The following is a 14507-nucleotide window of genomic DNA, read 5'->3' on the forward strand; positions in this document are numbered from 1 at the left end:
CGTTTACCAACACCGAGCTGTGAATATCAAAATACATTAGTTGGACATACAAGCAAAACATGTTACCCAAACCTAACCTGTGCAGAGCTTTGCCCAGGAACTCATGGGAAACACGGTCGAAGGCCTTTTCCTGATCCAACGAGATCAGGGCTGCGTGCACCCGGCGGGCTTTGATGTACTCGACCGTGTCCCGCATGAGAGCCAGGCTGTCTGCGATGCGACGTCCGGGGATGCCGCAGGTCTGATCCGGGTGGATGATCCGTCCGATAACAGTCTTCAATCTCGTTGCCATCGTCTTGGCCAGGATCTTGTAGTCGACGTTCAGAAGGGTGATGGGACGCCAATTCTTCAGGTCGCACCTCTCTCCTTTACGCTTGTACAGGATCGTGACCATTCCTTCCCTCAGAGATGGAGGCATTCTGCCCTCCACCACCATCTCCTCATACAGCCCTAACAGGTCCGGACAGATTAGGTCTCCCAGCGCTACATAGAGCTCTGCTGGGAGGCCGTCACTGCCCGGTGTCCTGCCAGAACTAAAGGATTTGGCGGCCGAGAGCAGCTCGTCCACCGTCAGAGGAACATCCATGGCCGCCGCGTCTGCAGGGTCAAGATGGTTAGGGATACCTGACAGGAACTTATCGGCGGCCTCGGGGTCAGTAGTCTTGCGGGCGTAGAGTTCGCTGTAGAAGTCGCTGACGACCTTCATCACGTTCTCTTTCCCGCGTCGCATGCTTCCACTCTCGTCTCGTAGTTCATTCATGGGCGTGTGACCGGCGTGGAGTTTCCTGAAAAAGAACGAGTTACATTTCTCACCCTTCTCCAGGTTCTCCACTTTGGAACGGAAGACAATTCGCTCGGACTCCTCCTCGAAGTGCCTTTTCAGGCTCCTCTTAGTCTCCTCCAGCTCCTCTCTCACGTCCCAGCCGCATCGAAGAAGGTCCTGCAGGGAACGCAGCTCACGCTGGAGTCTCCTGAAGTCCCTCCTCTTCAGACACGCCTGTTGTTGACTCTTTGCCTGAAAGAAGAAACGGAACTCGAGTTTAACGTATTCCCACCAGTCAGAAACAGACTGGAAGCCCGCCTTGTAGGCCCGCCACGTGGAGTAGGCAGCTCTAAGCTCCTCCAGAATCTCACCCTTTTCCAGCAGAGAGCAGTTCAGAACAGATTTTTGATTTAATGAAGCTTTCCAAAGCACCGCAAAAAATGCATGACCGAAGTCACACCAAAAACAGTGCAAAGGCTAGGATTCGTGTGGACCCCTCCGTGAGGAGAGGGTCCCCAAAAATCAACCCCGTCCCTCCGAGCCAGAAGGCCACAGCAAGGGTCAGGGATCTTCGGTGCTCCCCCAAGCCGAAGCTTGGTTGAGCCTTGTCGTTGCTCCCAGCGTCCACCCAGGCATCTTACCCAAGTGGAGTAGAGAGCTACTAGTTGTTGGTTTCGCAGCCGAAACTGCCCGGACCGTCAACCGGTGTTGGTTTCTCAGCCCAAGGCTAACCGGACCTCCAACCGGGTGTTGGTTTCTCAGCCGAAGCTGACCCGGACCTCCAACCGGGTGTTGGTTTCTCAGCCGAAGCTGACCCAGACCTCCAACCGGGTGTTGGTTTCTCAGCCGAAGCTGACCCGGACCTCCAACCGGGTGTTGGTTTCTCAGCCCAAAGCTGAACGGACCTCCGACCATGATTATAAAAATTTCCCTTCCTAGCCAGAAGGCCGGGATAGAGCAATATGCTCAGAAAGTATGAAAGGGCAAGGTACGGTGTGCTACAGAGCCCAAGGCTCGCCGGGGTCCCAAGCCAGCAAGCTCAGACTCACTCCAGGGTCGTCAGTCCTGGGGCACATTGCACCATAGCCCCCACACTTACTCAGTCTAATAGCCTCGATCCTGGTAGGGCCATGTTTTCCTCTAGATGAATATACTATACATCAAGAGTACTAGCAAGCGCAACCTTCCAGTGTGCATTGCATCTGCCGAGCCTCACAGATACTACACTTGATCTTAGCCAAAAGGCCGAGAAGCGATAACCAGAATTGGTTTGGGCCTCGAGTGGCACCCTGGCCTATGCCGGACACATCTTAGGGAGAGAGAGCGAGAGGGAGACAAACCCACGCCTACAGAAGACATTTTGTCACCCAAGCCAACCCTTGAAAAGGCTGCTTTGCAGAGCAAAAACAAGAAGAATGGTGCGTTTTGCAGCCGCCGCCCCCCACTGCAATGAATCTGAATAACTCCTCCTTTAGGGCGCAAGCAACTCCCCTCCCCCTTGCAGTCTTTCCAATTCACGATACAAAAAGACGGACAGGACAGGTTGCCTGACTTTCCGTCACTGCCACCCTTTGCCATCCTTACCCGTAGAAAGCCCTTTCATCATCCCCAAACCCTAATCTTTTCCCTTTCCTTCCCAGCCCCCAAACCCTGCCCTCTGTACCCTTCTCACCACCCGCATCCCTTCTCCTGTCATCCCCCTACCACCCGGGAAAAAAAGAGCTTGCCCCCTCCTTACACTAGCCCACCCTCCCACCCAAAGAACAACTTCTGCTGCGCAGCTTGTTTTCTAGGCAGCAGCGCTATTGTGATGTCAGCGGGGGCATTGTGACAAGCCGCCAGTGTTCCGTCTCTTCATGTTGTGCACAGTTCAAACGGAAAATACATCAACAGGCAGACTACAGAAAAGCTTACTATCAAAGGTTAGAGGGGGGCTTTCTCAGAGGGCTTTTTACAGTTTTTCTATTCCCAATTAGCCGTTTAAGTGTACTTATTGAAAGTAGTAATTCTTTCATAGGCCGCCCTTTCTTAGTATTTGACGTTCCTTATATTGCGGTATGAGGCTTTGCAGCAGGTTGCAAACATTCATCACCCATGACTGTCCCCAATTGAGCTCAGAAGCTCAATGTCTATCATGACCTCTCTTTTAGAATGTCCAAGAGCAAGCAAACTATTCCTCCAGGAGAGGGCGCCAACAGACTACTAAAGAGATCATCATTACTCAAAGAAAACCCCAAAAACCAATGCATGATAGGAATAAACAGGTAACTTTCTTTGGAGTGGAAGCGGAGAGATCGCACCAGATGCCAATTCTAGATCTTATCACACCTGTGGTCACTGCAGCAGCAGGTGAATCCACTTTGTCCAAAAGGGATCTATTCCATTCAATTGCAAATGATCTAGATAAGACAGAGAACTGCAGCACGGGACATAGCCGAGTTGGTCAGGTTGAGTGGTGATGAGTTTGCTATTTGGATGAATAAAGAAAGTCAAAAGTGTGAAAGATAAAAAACAAAAGGAGGAAGTGTGAAAAGTGAATGGGCCAAATTGAGGTGCATATGAAGACGTATGCTTTCTTCCAATTCATTAAATCGGGCTAATATGAATCAGGTGAATTGAGTTCTGCTTTTGGAAACTGGGTTAAGAAGGGGTGCACCGTTCCTGGAGGTACTGCAATACCAGGTCAATGCGTGGAGTGGACAGAGCAAGCTCTTTTTCCATCTCCCTGTTCTAAAAATCCATTTAATATATGGTCCCCAGATAGGGGACGTATCAGATATTAAACTGATAAGAACAGATACTACACTTGATCTTAGCCAAAAGGCCGAGAAGCGATAACCAGAATTGGTTTGGGCCTCGAGTGGCACCCTGGCCTATGCCGGACACATCTTAGGGAGAGAGAGCGAGAGGGAGACAAACCCACGCCTACAGAAGACATTTTGTCACCCAAGCCAACCCTTGAAAAGGCTGCTTTGCAGAGCAAAAACAAGAAGAATGGTGCGTTTTGCAGCCGCCGCCCCCCACTGCAATGAATCTGAATAACTCCTCCTTTAGGGCGCAAGCAACTCCCCTCCCCCTTGCAGTCTTTCCAATTCACGATACAAAAAGACGGACAGGACAGGTTGCCTGACTTTCCGTCACTGCCACCCTTTGCCATCCTTACCCGTAGAAAGCCCTTTCATCATCCCCAAACCCTAATCTTTTCCCTTTCCTTCCCAGCCCCCAAACCCTGCCCTCTGTACCCTTCTCACCACCCGCATCCCTTCTCCTGTCATCCCCCTACCACCCGGGAAAAAAAGAGCTTGCCCCCTCCTTACACTAGCCCACCCTCCCACCCAAAGAACAACTTCTGCTGCGCAGCTTGTTTTCTAGGCAGCAGCGCTATTGTGATGTCAGCGGGGGCATTGTGACAAGCCGCCAGTGTTCCGTCTCTTCATGTTGTGCACAGTTCAAACGGAAAATACATCAACAGGCAGACTACAGAAAAGCTTACTATCAAAGGTTAGAGGGGGGCTTTCTCAGAGGGCTTTTTACAGTTTTTCTATTCCCAATTAGCCGTTTAAGTGTACTTATTGAAAGTAGTAATTCTTTCATAGGCCGCCCTTTCTTAGTATTTGACGTTCCTTATATTGCGGTATGAGGCTTTGCAGCAGGTTGCAAACATTCATCACCCATGACTGTCCCCAATTGAGCTCAGAAGCTCAATGTCTATCATGACCTCTCTTTTAGAATGTCCAAGAGCAAGCAAACTATTCCTCCAGGAGAGGGCGCCAACAGACTACTAAAGAGATCATCATTACTCAAAGAAAACCCCAAAAACCAATGCATGATAGGAATAAACAGGTAACTTTCTTTGGAGTGGAAGCGGAGAGATCGCACCAGATGCCAATTCTAGATCTTATCACACCTGTGGTCACTGCAGCAGCAGGTGAATCCACTTTGTCCAAAAGGGATCTATTCCATTCAATTGCAAATGATCTAGATAAGACAGAGAACTGCAGCACGGGACATAGCCGAGTTGGTCAGGTTGAGTGGTGATGAGTTTGCTATTTGGATGAATAAAGAAAGTCAAAAGTGTGAAAGATAAAAAACAAAAGGAGGAAGTGTGAAAAGTGAATGGGCCAAATTGAGGTGCATATGAAGACGTATGCTTTCTTCCAATTCATTAAATCGGGCTAATATGAATCAGGTGAATTGAGTTCTGCTTTTGGAAACTGGGTTAAGAAGGGGTGCACCGTTCCTGGAGGTACTGCAATACCAGGTCAATGCGTGGAGTGGACAGAGCAAGCTCTTTTTCCATCTCCCTGTTCTAAAAATCCATTTAATATATGGTCCCCAGATAGGGGACGTATCAGATATTAAACTGATAAGAACAGATACTACACTTGATCTTAGCCAAAAGGCCGAGAAGCGATAACCAGAATTGGTTTGGGCCTCGAGTGGCACCCTGGCCTATGCCGGACACATCTTAGGGAGAGAGAGCGAGAGGGAGACAAACCCACGCCTACAGAAGACATTTTGTCACCCAAGCCAACCCTTGAAAAGGCTGCTTTGCAGAGCAAAAACAAGAAGAATGGTGCGTTTTGCAGCCGCCGCCCCCCACTGCAATGAATCTGAATAACTCCTCCTTTAGGGCGCAAGCAACTCCCCTCCCCCTTGCAGTCTTTCCAATTCACGATACAAAAAGACGGACAGGACAGGTTGCCTGACTTTCCGTCACTGCCACCCTTTGCCATCCTTACCCGTAGAAAGCCCTTTCATCATCCCCAAACCCTAATCTTTTCCCTTTCCTTCCCAGCCCCCAAACCCTGCCCTCTGTACCCTTCTCACCACCCGCATCCCTTCTCCTGTCATCCCCCTACCACCCGGGAAAAAAAGAGCTTGCCCCCTCCTTACACTAGCCCACCCTCCCACCCAAAGAACAACTTCTGCTGCGCAGCTTGTTTTCTAGGCAGCAGCGCTATTGTGATGTCAGCGGGGGCATTGTGACAAGCCGCCAGTGTTCCGTCTCTTCATGTTGTGCACAGTTCAAACGGAAAATACATCAACAGGCAGACTACAGAAAAGCTTACTATCAAAGGTTAGAGGGGGGCTTTCTCAGAGGGCTTTTTACAGTTTTTCTATTCCCAATTAGCCGTTTAAGTGTACTTATTGAAAGTAGTAATTCTTTCATAGGCCGCCCTTTCTTAGTATTTGACGTTCCTTATATTGCGGTATGAGGCTTCGCAGTAGGTTGCAAACATTCATCACCCATGACTGTCCCCAATTGAGCTCAGAAGCTCAATGTCTATCATGACCTCTCTTTTAGAATGTCCAAGAGCAAGCAAACTATTCCTCCAGGAGAGGGCGCCAACAGACTACTAAAGAGATCATCATTACTCAAAGAAAACCCCAAAAACCAATGCATGATAGGAATAAACAGGTAACTTTCTTTGGAGTGGAAGCGGAGAGATCGCACCAGATGCCAATTCTAGATCTTATCACACCTGTGGTCACTGCAGCAGCAGGTGAATCCACTTTGTCCAAAAGGGATCTATTCCATTCAATTGCAAATGATCTAGATAAGACAGAGAACTGCAGCACGGGACATAGCCGAGTTGGTCAGGTTGAGTGGTGATGAGTTTGCTATTTGGATGAATAAAGAAAGTCAAAAGTGTGAAAGATAAAAAACAAAAGGAGGAAGTGTGAAAAGTGAATGGGCCAAATTGAGGTGCATATGAAGACGTATGCTTTCTTCCAATTCATTAAATCGGGCTAATATGAATCAGGTGAATTGAGTTCTGCTTTTGGAAACTGGGTTAAGAAGGGGTGCACCGTTCCTGGAGGTACTGCAATACCAGGTCAATGCGTGGAGTGGACAGAGCAAGCTCTTTTTCCATCTCCCTGTTCTAAAAATCCATTTAATATATGGTCCCCAGATAGGGGACGTATCAGATATTAAACTGATAAGAACAGATTTTTGATTTAATGAAGCTTTCCAAAGCACCACAAAAAATGCATGACCGAAGTCACACCAAAAACAGTGCAAAGGCTAGGATTCGTGTGGACCCCACCGTGAGGAGAGGGTCCCCAAAAATCAACCCCGTCCCTCCGAGCCAGAAGGCCACAGCAAGGGTCAGGGATCTTCGGTGCTCCCCCAAGCCGAAGCCTGGTTGAGCCTTGTCGTTGCTCCCAGCGTCCACCCAGGCATCTTACCCAAGTGGAGTAGAGAGCTACTAGTTATTGGTTTCGCAGCCGAAACTGCCCGGACCGTCAACCGGTGTTGGTTTCTCAGCCCAAGGCTAACCGGACCTCCAACCGGGTGTTGGTTTCTCAGCCGAAGCTGACCCAGACCTCCAACCGGGTGTTGGTTTCTCAGCCGAAGCTGACCCGGACCTCCAACCGGGTGTTAGTTACTACACTTGATCTTAGCCAAAAGGCCGAGAAGCGATAACCAGAATTGGTTTGGGCCTCGAGTGGCACCCTGGCCTATGCCGGACACATCTTAGGGAGAGAGAGCGAGAGGGAGACAAACCCACGCCTACAGAAGACATTTTGTCACCCAAGCCAACCCTTGAAAAGGCTGCTTTGCAGAGCAAAAACAAGAAGAATGGTGCGTTTTGCAGCCGCCGCCCCCCACTGCAATGAATCTGAATAACTCCTCCTTTAGGGCGCAAGCAACTCCCCTCCCCCTTGCAGTCTTTCCAATTCACGATACAAAAAGACGGACAGGACAGGTTGCCTGACTTTCCGTCACTGCCACCCTTTGCCATCCTTACCCGTAGAAAGCCCTTTCATCATCCCCAAACCCTAATCTTTTCCCTTTCCTTCCCAGCCCCCAAACCCTGCCCTCTGTACCCTTCTCACCACCCGCATCCCTTCTCCTGTCATCCCCCTACCACCCGGGAAAAAAAGAGCTTGCCCCCTCCTTACACTAGCCCACCCTCCCACCCAAAGAACAACTTCTGCTGCGCAGCTTGTTTTCTAGGCAGCAGCGCTATTGTGATGTCAGCGGGGGCATTGTGACAAGCCGCCAGTGTTCCGTCTCTTCATGTTGTGCACAGTTCAAACCGAAAATACATCAACAGGCAGACTACAGAAAAGCTTACTATCAAAGGTTAGAGGGGGGCTTTCTCAGAGGGCTTTTTACAGTTTTTCTATTCCCAATTAGCTGTTTAAGTGTACTTATTGAAAGTAGTAATTCTTTCATAGGCCGCCCTTTCTTAGTATTTGACGTTCCTTATATTGCGGTATGAGGCTTTGCAGCAGGTTGCAAACATTCATCACCCATGACTGTCCCCAATTGAGCTCAGAAGCTCAATGTCTATCATGACCTCTCTTTTAGAATGTCCAAGAGCAAGCAAACTATTCCTCCAGGAGAGGGCGCCAACAGACTACTAAAGAGATCATCATTACTCAAAGAAAACCCCAAAAACCAATGCATGATAGGAATAAACAGGTAACTTTCTTTGGAGTGGAAGCGGAGAGATCGCACCAGATGCCAATTCTAGATCTTATCACACCTGTGGTCACTGCAGCAGCAGGTGAATCCACTTTGTCCAAAAGGGATCTATTCCATTCAATTGCAAATGATCTAGATAAGACAGAGAACTGCAGCACGGGACATAGCCGAGTTGGTCAGGTTGAGTGGTCATGAGTTTGCTATTTGGATGAATAAAGAAAGTCAAAAGTGTGAAAGATAAAAAACAAAAGGAGGAAGTGTGAAAAGTGAATGGGCCAAATTGAGGTGCATATGAAGACGTATGCTTTCTTCCAATTCATTAAATCGGGCTAATATGAATCAGGTGAATTGAGTTCTGCTTTTGGAAACTGGGTTAAGAAGGGGTGCACCGTTCCTGGAGGTACTGCAATACCAGGTCAATGCGTGGAGTGGACAGAGCAAGCTCTTTTTCCATCTCCCTGTTCTAAAAATCCATTTAATATATGGTCCCCAGATAGGGGACGTATCAGATATTAAACTGATAAGAACAGATACTACACTTGATCTTAGCCAAAAGGCCGAGAAGCGATAACCAGAATTGGTTTGGGCCTCGAGTGGCACCCTGGCCTATGCCGGACACATCTTAGGGAGAGAGAGCGAGAGGGAGACAAACCCACGCCTACACAAGACATTTTGTCACCCAAGCCAACCCTTGAAAAGGCTGCTTTGCAGAGCAAAAACAAGAAGAATGGTGCGTTTTGCAGCCGCCGCCCACTGCAATGAATCTGAATAACTCCTCCTTTAGGGCGCAAGCAACTCCCCTCCCCCTTGCAGTCTTTCCAATTCACGATACAAAAAGACGGACAGGACAGGTTGCCTGACTTTCCGTCACTGCCACCCTTTGCCATCCTTACCCGTAGAAAGCCCTTTCATCATCCCCAAACCCTAATCTTTTCCCTTTCCTTCCCAGCCCCCAAACCCTGCCCTCTGTACCTTTCTCACCACCCGCTTCCCTTCTCCTGTCATCCCCCTACCACCCGGGAAAAAAAGAGATTGCCCCCTCCTTCCACTAGCCCACCCTCCCACCCAAAGAACAACTTCTTCTGCGCAGCTTGTTTTCTAGGCAGCAGCGCTATTGTGATGTCATCGGGGGGCATTGTGACAAGCCGCCAGTGTTCCGTCTCTTCATGTTGTGCACTGTTCAAACCGAAAATACATCAACAGGCAGGCTACAGAAAAGCTTACTAACAAAGGTTAGAGAGGGGCTTTCTCAGAGGGCTTTTTACAGTTTGTCTATTCCCAATTAGCCGGTTTAGTATACTTAATGAAAGTACTAATTCTTTCATAGGCCGCCCATTCTTAGTATTTGACGTTCAGGTAACAACAGGTAACTTTATTTGGAGTGGAAGCAGAGAGATAACACCAGATGCCAATTGTAGATCCTCTCACACCTGTGGTCACTGCAGCATCTGACTCCACTTTGTCCAAAAGGGATCTATTCCATTCAATTACACATGATCTAGATTAGACTGACAACAAGATACTGCACGGGACATAGCAGAGTTGGTGAAGTTGAGTGGTGATGAGTTTGCTATTTGGATGAATAAAGCAAGTAAAAAGTGTGTTAGATAAAAATTCATTTCAATTCGCTAATCGGGCTAATATGAATCAGGTGAATCGAGTTCTGCTTTTAGAAACTGGGTTAAGAAGGGGTGCACCGTTCCTGGAGGTACTGCAATACCAGGTCAATGCGTGGAGTGGACAGAGCAAGCTCTTTTTCCATCTCCCTGTTCTAAAAATCCATTTAATATATGGTCCCCAGATAGGGGACGTATCAGATATTAAACTGATAAGAACAGATACTACACTTGATCTTAGCCAAAAGGCCGAGAAGCGATAACCAGAATTGGTTTGGGCCTCGAGTGGCACCCTGGCCTATGCCGGACACATCTTAGGGAGAGAGAGCGAGAGGGAGACAAACCCACGCCTACACAAGACATTTTGTCACCCAAGCCAACCCTTGAAAAGGCTGCTTTGCAGAGCAAAAACAAGAAGAATGGTGCGTTTTGCAGCCGCCGCCCACTGCAATGAATCTGAATAACTCCTCCTTTAGGGCGCAAGCAACTCCCCTCCCCCTTGCAGTCTTTCCAATTCACGATACAAAAAGACGGACAGGACAGGTTGCCTGACTTTCCGTCACTGCCACCCTTTGCCATCCTTACCCGTAGAAAGCCCTTTCATCATCCCCAAACCCTAATCTTTTCCCTTTCCTTCCCAGCCCCCAAACCCTGCCCTCTGTACCTTTCTCACCACCCGCTTCCCTTCTCCTGTCATCCCCCTACCACCCGGGAAAAAAAGAGATTGCCCCCTCCTTCCACTAGCCCACCCTCCCACCCAAAGAACAACTTCTTCTGCGCAGCTTGTTTTCTAGGCAGCAGCGCTATTGTGATGTCATCGGGGGGCATTGTGACAAGCCGCCAGTGTTCCGTCTCTTCATGTTGTGCACTGTTCAAACCGAAAATACATCAACAGGCAGGCTACAGAAAAGCTTACTAACAAAGGTTAGAGAGGGGCTTTCTCAGAGGGCTTTTTACAGTTTGTCTATTCCCAATTAGCCGGTTTAGTATACTTAATGAAAGTACTAATTCTTTCATAGGCCGCCCATTCTTAGTATTTGACGTTCAGGTAACAACAGGTAACTTTATTTGGAGTGGAAGCAGAGAGATAACACCAGATGCCAATTGTAGATCCTCTCACACCTGTGGTCACTGCAGCATCTGACTCCACTTTGTCCAAAAGGGATCTATTCCATTCAATTACACATGATCTAGATTAGACTGACAACAAGATACTGCACGGGACATAGCAGAGTTGGTGAAGTTGAGTGGTGATGAGTTTGCTATTTGGATGAATAAAGCAAGTAAAAAGTGTGTTAGATAAAAATTCATTTCAATTCGCTAATCGGGCTAATATGAATCAGGTGAATCGAGTTCTGCTTTTGGAAACTGGGTTAAGAAGGGGTGCACCGTTCCTGGAGGTACTGCAATACCAGGTCAATGCGTGGAGTGGACAGAGCAAGCTCTTTTTCCATCTCCCTGTTCTAAAAATCCATTTAATATATGGTCCCCAGATAGGGGACGTATCAGATATTAAACTGATAAGAACAGATACTACACTTGATCTTAGCCAAAAGGCCGAGAAGCGATAACCAGAATTGGTTTGGGCCTCGAGTGGCACCCTGGCCTATGCCGGACACATCTTAGGGAGAGAGAGCGAGAGGGAGACAAACCCACGCCTACACAAGACATTTTGTCACCCAAGCCAACCCTTGAAAAGGCTGCTTTGCAGAGCAAAAACAAGAAGAATGGTGCGTTTTGCAGCCGCCGCCCACTGCAATGAATCTGAATAACTCCTCCTTTAGGGCGCAAGCAACTCCCCTCCCCCTTGCAGTCTTTCCAATTCACGATACAAAAAGACGGACAGGACAGGTTGCCTGACTTTCCGTCACTGCCACCCTTTGCCATCCTTACCCGTAGAAAGCCCTTTCATCATCCCCAAACCCTAATCTTTTCCCTTTCCTTCCCAGCCCCCAAACCCTGCCCTCTGTACCTTTCTCACCACCCGCTTCCCTTCTCCTGTCATCCCCCTACCACCCGGGAAAAAAAGAGATTGCCCCCTCCTTCCACTAGCCCACCCTCCCACCCAAAGAACAACTTCTTCTGCGCAGCTTGTTTTCTAGGCAGCAGCGCTATTGTGATGTCATCGGGGGGCATTGTGACAAGCCGCCAGTGTTCCGTCTCTTCATGTTGTGCACTGTTCAAACCGAAAATACATCAACAGGCAGGCTACAGAAAAGCTTACTAACAAAGGTTAGAGAGGGGCTTTCTCAGAGGGCTTTTTACAGTTTGTCTATTCCCAATTAGCCGGTTTAGTATACTTAATGAAAGTACTAATTCTTTCATAGGCCGCCCATTCTTAGTATTTGACGTTCAGGTAACAACAGGTAACTTTATTTGGAGTGGAAGCAGAGAGATAACACCAGATGCCAATTGTAGATCCTCTCACACCTGTGGTCACTGCAGCATCTGACTCCACTTTGTCCAAAAGGGATCTATTCCATTCAATTACACATGATCTAGATTAGACTGACAACAAGATACTGCACGGGACATAGCAGAGTTGGTGAAGTTGAGTGGTGATGAGTTTGCTATTTGGATGAATAAAGCAAGTAAAAAGTGTGTTAGATAAAAATTCATTTCAATTCGCTAATCGGGCTAATATGAATCAGGTGAATCGAGTTCTGCTTTTGGAAACTGGGTTAAGAAGGGGTGCACCGTTCCTGGAGGTACTGCAATACCAGGTCAATGCGTGGAGTGGACAGAGCAAGCTCTTTTTCCATCTCCCTGTTCTAAAAATCCATTTAATATATGGTCCCCAGATAGGGGACGTATCAGATATTAAACTGATAAGAACAGATTTTTGATTTAATGAAGCTTTCCAAAGCACCACAAAAAATGCATGACCGAAGTCACACCAAAAACAGTGCAAAGGCTAGGATTCGTGTGGACCCCACCGTGAGGAGAGGGTCCCCAAAAATCAACCCCGTCCCTCCGAGCCAGAAGGCCACAGCAAGGGTCAGGGATCTTCGGTGCTCCCCCAAGCCGAAGCCTGGTTGAGCCTTGTCGTTGCTCCCAGCGTCCACCCAGGCATCTTACCCAAGTGGAGTAGAGAGCTACTAGTTGTTGGTTTCGCAGCCGAAACTGCCCGGACCGTCAACCGGTGTTGGTTTCTCAGCCCAAGGCTAACCGGACCTCCAACCAGGTGTTGGTTTCTCAGCCGAAGCTGACCCAGATCTCCAACCGGGTGTTGGTTTCTCAGCCGAAGCTGACCCGGACCTCCAACCGGGTGTTAGTTTCTCAGCCCAAAGCTGACCAGACCTCCGACCGGGATTATAAAAATTTCCCTTCCTAGCCAGAAGGCCGGGATAGGGTAATATGCTCAAAAAGTATGAAAAGGCAAGGTACGGTGTGCTACAGAGCCCAAGGCTTGCCGGGGTCCCATGCCAGCAAGCTCAGACTCACTCCAGGGTCGTCAGTCCTGGGGCACGTTGTACCATAGCCCCCCACCCTTACTCAGTCTAATAGCCTCGATCCTGGTAGGGCCATGTTTTCCACTAGATGAATATACTATCCACCCAGAGTACTAGCAAGCGCAACCTTCCAGTGTGCATTGTATCATTGTACTAAGGTGGCCTGGAGCTTAAACCACCTCTTCGAACAACACTACACTTGATCTTAGCCAAAAGGCCGAGAAGCGATAACCAGAATTGGTTTGGGCCTCGAGTGGCACCCTGGCCTATGCCGGACACATCTTAGGGAGAGAGAGCGAGAGGGAGACAAACCCACGCCTACACAAGACATTTTGTCACCCAAGCCAACCCTTGAAAAGGCTGCTTTGCAGAGCAAAAACAAGAAGAATGGTGCGTTTTGCAGCCGCCGCCCACTGCAATGAATCTGAATAACTCCTCCTTTAGGGCGCAAGCAACTCCCCTCCCCCTTGCAGTCTTTCCAATTCACGATACAAAAAGACGGACAGGACAGGTTGCCTGACTTTCCGTCACTGCCACCCTTTGCCATCCTTACCCGTAGAAAGCCCTTTCATCATCCCCAAACCCTAATCTTTTCCCTTTCCTTCCCAGCCCCCAAACCCTGCCCTCTGTACCTTTCTCACCACCCGCTTCCCTTCTCCTGTCATCCCCCTACCACCCGGGAAAAAAAGAGATTGCCCCCTCCTTCCACTAGCCCACCCTCCCACCCAAAGAACAACTTCTTCTGCGCAGCTTGTTTTCTAGGCAGCAGCGCTATTGTGATGTCATCGGGGGGCATTGTGACAAGCCGCCAGTGTTCCGTCTCTTCATGTTGTGCACTGTTCAAACCGAAAATACATCAACAGGCAGGCTACAGAAAAGCTTACTAACAAAGGTTAGAGAGGGGCTTTCTCAGAGGGCTTTTTACAGTTTGTCTATTCCCAATTAGCCGGTTTAGTATACTTAATGAAAGTACTAATTCTTTCATAGGCCGCCCATTCTTAGTATTTGACGTTCAGGTAACAACAGGTAACTTTATTTGGAGTGGAAGCAGAGAGATAACACCAGATGCCAATTGTAGATCCTCTCACACCTGTGGTCACTGCAGCATCTGACTCCACTTTGTCCAAAAGGGATCTATTCCATTCAATTACACATGATCTAGATTAGACTGACAACAAGATACTGCACGGGACATAGCAGAGTTGGTGAAGTTGAGTGGTGATGAGTTTGCTATT

At 48.5% G+C, this 14507-nt stretch overlaps 7 non-coding genes and 1 pseudogene across 7 annotated transcripts; all 8 read right to left on the bottom strand.

The window, feature by feature from the left end:
* Nucleotides 1-1893: 1893 nt before the first annotated feature.
* On the bottom strand, nt 1894-2020 carry LOC142266620 (U2 spliceosomal RNA; annotated as a pseudogene).
* A 1388-nt stretch (nt 2021-3408) lies between these two features.
* Nucleotides 3409-3599, bottom strand: LOC142266655 (U2 spliceosomal RNA). The gene has a single exon (XR_012732698.1). It is a non-coding gene; the product is annotated as a U2 spliceosomal RNA (small nuclear RNA).
* Nucleotides 3600-4987: 1388 nt separating this feature from the next.
* LOC142266656 (U2 spliceosomal RNA) lies at nt 4988-5178 on the bottom strand. The gene has a single exon (XR_012732699.1). It is a non-coding gene; the product is annotated as a U2 spliceosomal RNA (small nuclear RNA).
* A 1388-nt stretch (nt 5179-6566) lies between these two features.
* On the bottom strand, nt 6567-6759 carry LOC142266601 (U2 spliceosomal RNA). Its single transcript, XR_012732660.1, has one exon. It is a non-coding gene; the product is annotated as a U2 spliceosomal RNA (small nuclear RNA).
* A 1823-nt stretch (nt 6760-8582) lies between these two features.
* LOC142266657 (U2 spliceosomal RNA) lies at nt 8583-8773 on the bottom strand. The gene has a single exon (XR_012732700.1). It is a non-coding gene; the product is annotated as a U2 spliceosomal RNA (small nuclear RNA).
* Nucleotides 8774-9890: 1117 nt separating this feature from the next.
* On the bottom strand, nt 9891-10081 carry LOC142266659 (U2 spliceosomal RNA). Its single transcript, XR_012732702.1, has one exon. It is a non-coding gene; the product is annotated as a U2 spliceosomal RNA (small nuclear RNA).
* A 1117-nt stretch (nt 10082-11198) lies between these two features.
* Nucleotides 11199-11389, bottom strand: LOC142266660 (U2 spliceosomal RNA). Its single transcript, XR_012732703.1, has one exon. It is a non-coding gene; the product is annotated as a U2 spliceosomal RNA (small nuclear RNA).
* Nucleotides 11390-12506: 1117 nt separating this feature from the next.
* Nucleotides 12507-12699, bottom strand: LOC142266603 (U2 spliceosomal RNA). The gene has a single exon (XR_012732662.1). It is a non-coding gene; the product is annotated as a U2 spliceosomal RNA (small nuclear RNA).
* Between the last annotated feature and the right edge of the window lie 1808 nt (nt 12700-14507).

The sequence above is a fragment of the Anomaloglossus baeobatrachus genome, unplaced genomic scaffold (genome assembly GCF_048569485.1).
Source record: "Anomaloglossus baeobatrachus isolate aAnoBae1 unplaced genomic scaffold, aAnoBae1.hap1 Scaffold_2884, whole genome shotgun sequence".
Taxonomy (NCBI): domain Eukaryota; kingdom Metazoa; phylum Chordata; class Amphibia; order Anura; family Aromobatidae; genus Anomaloglossus; species Anomaloglossus baeobatrachus.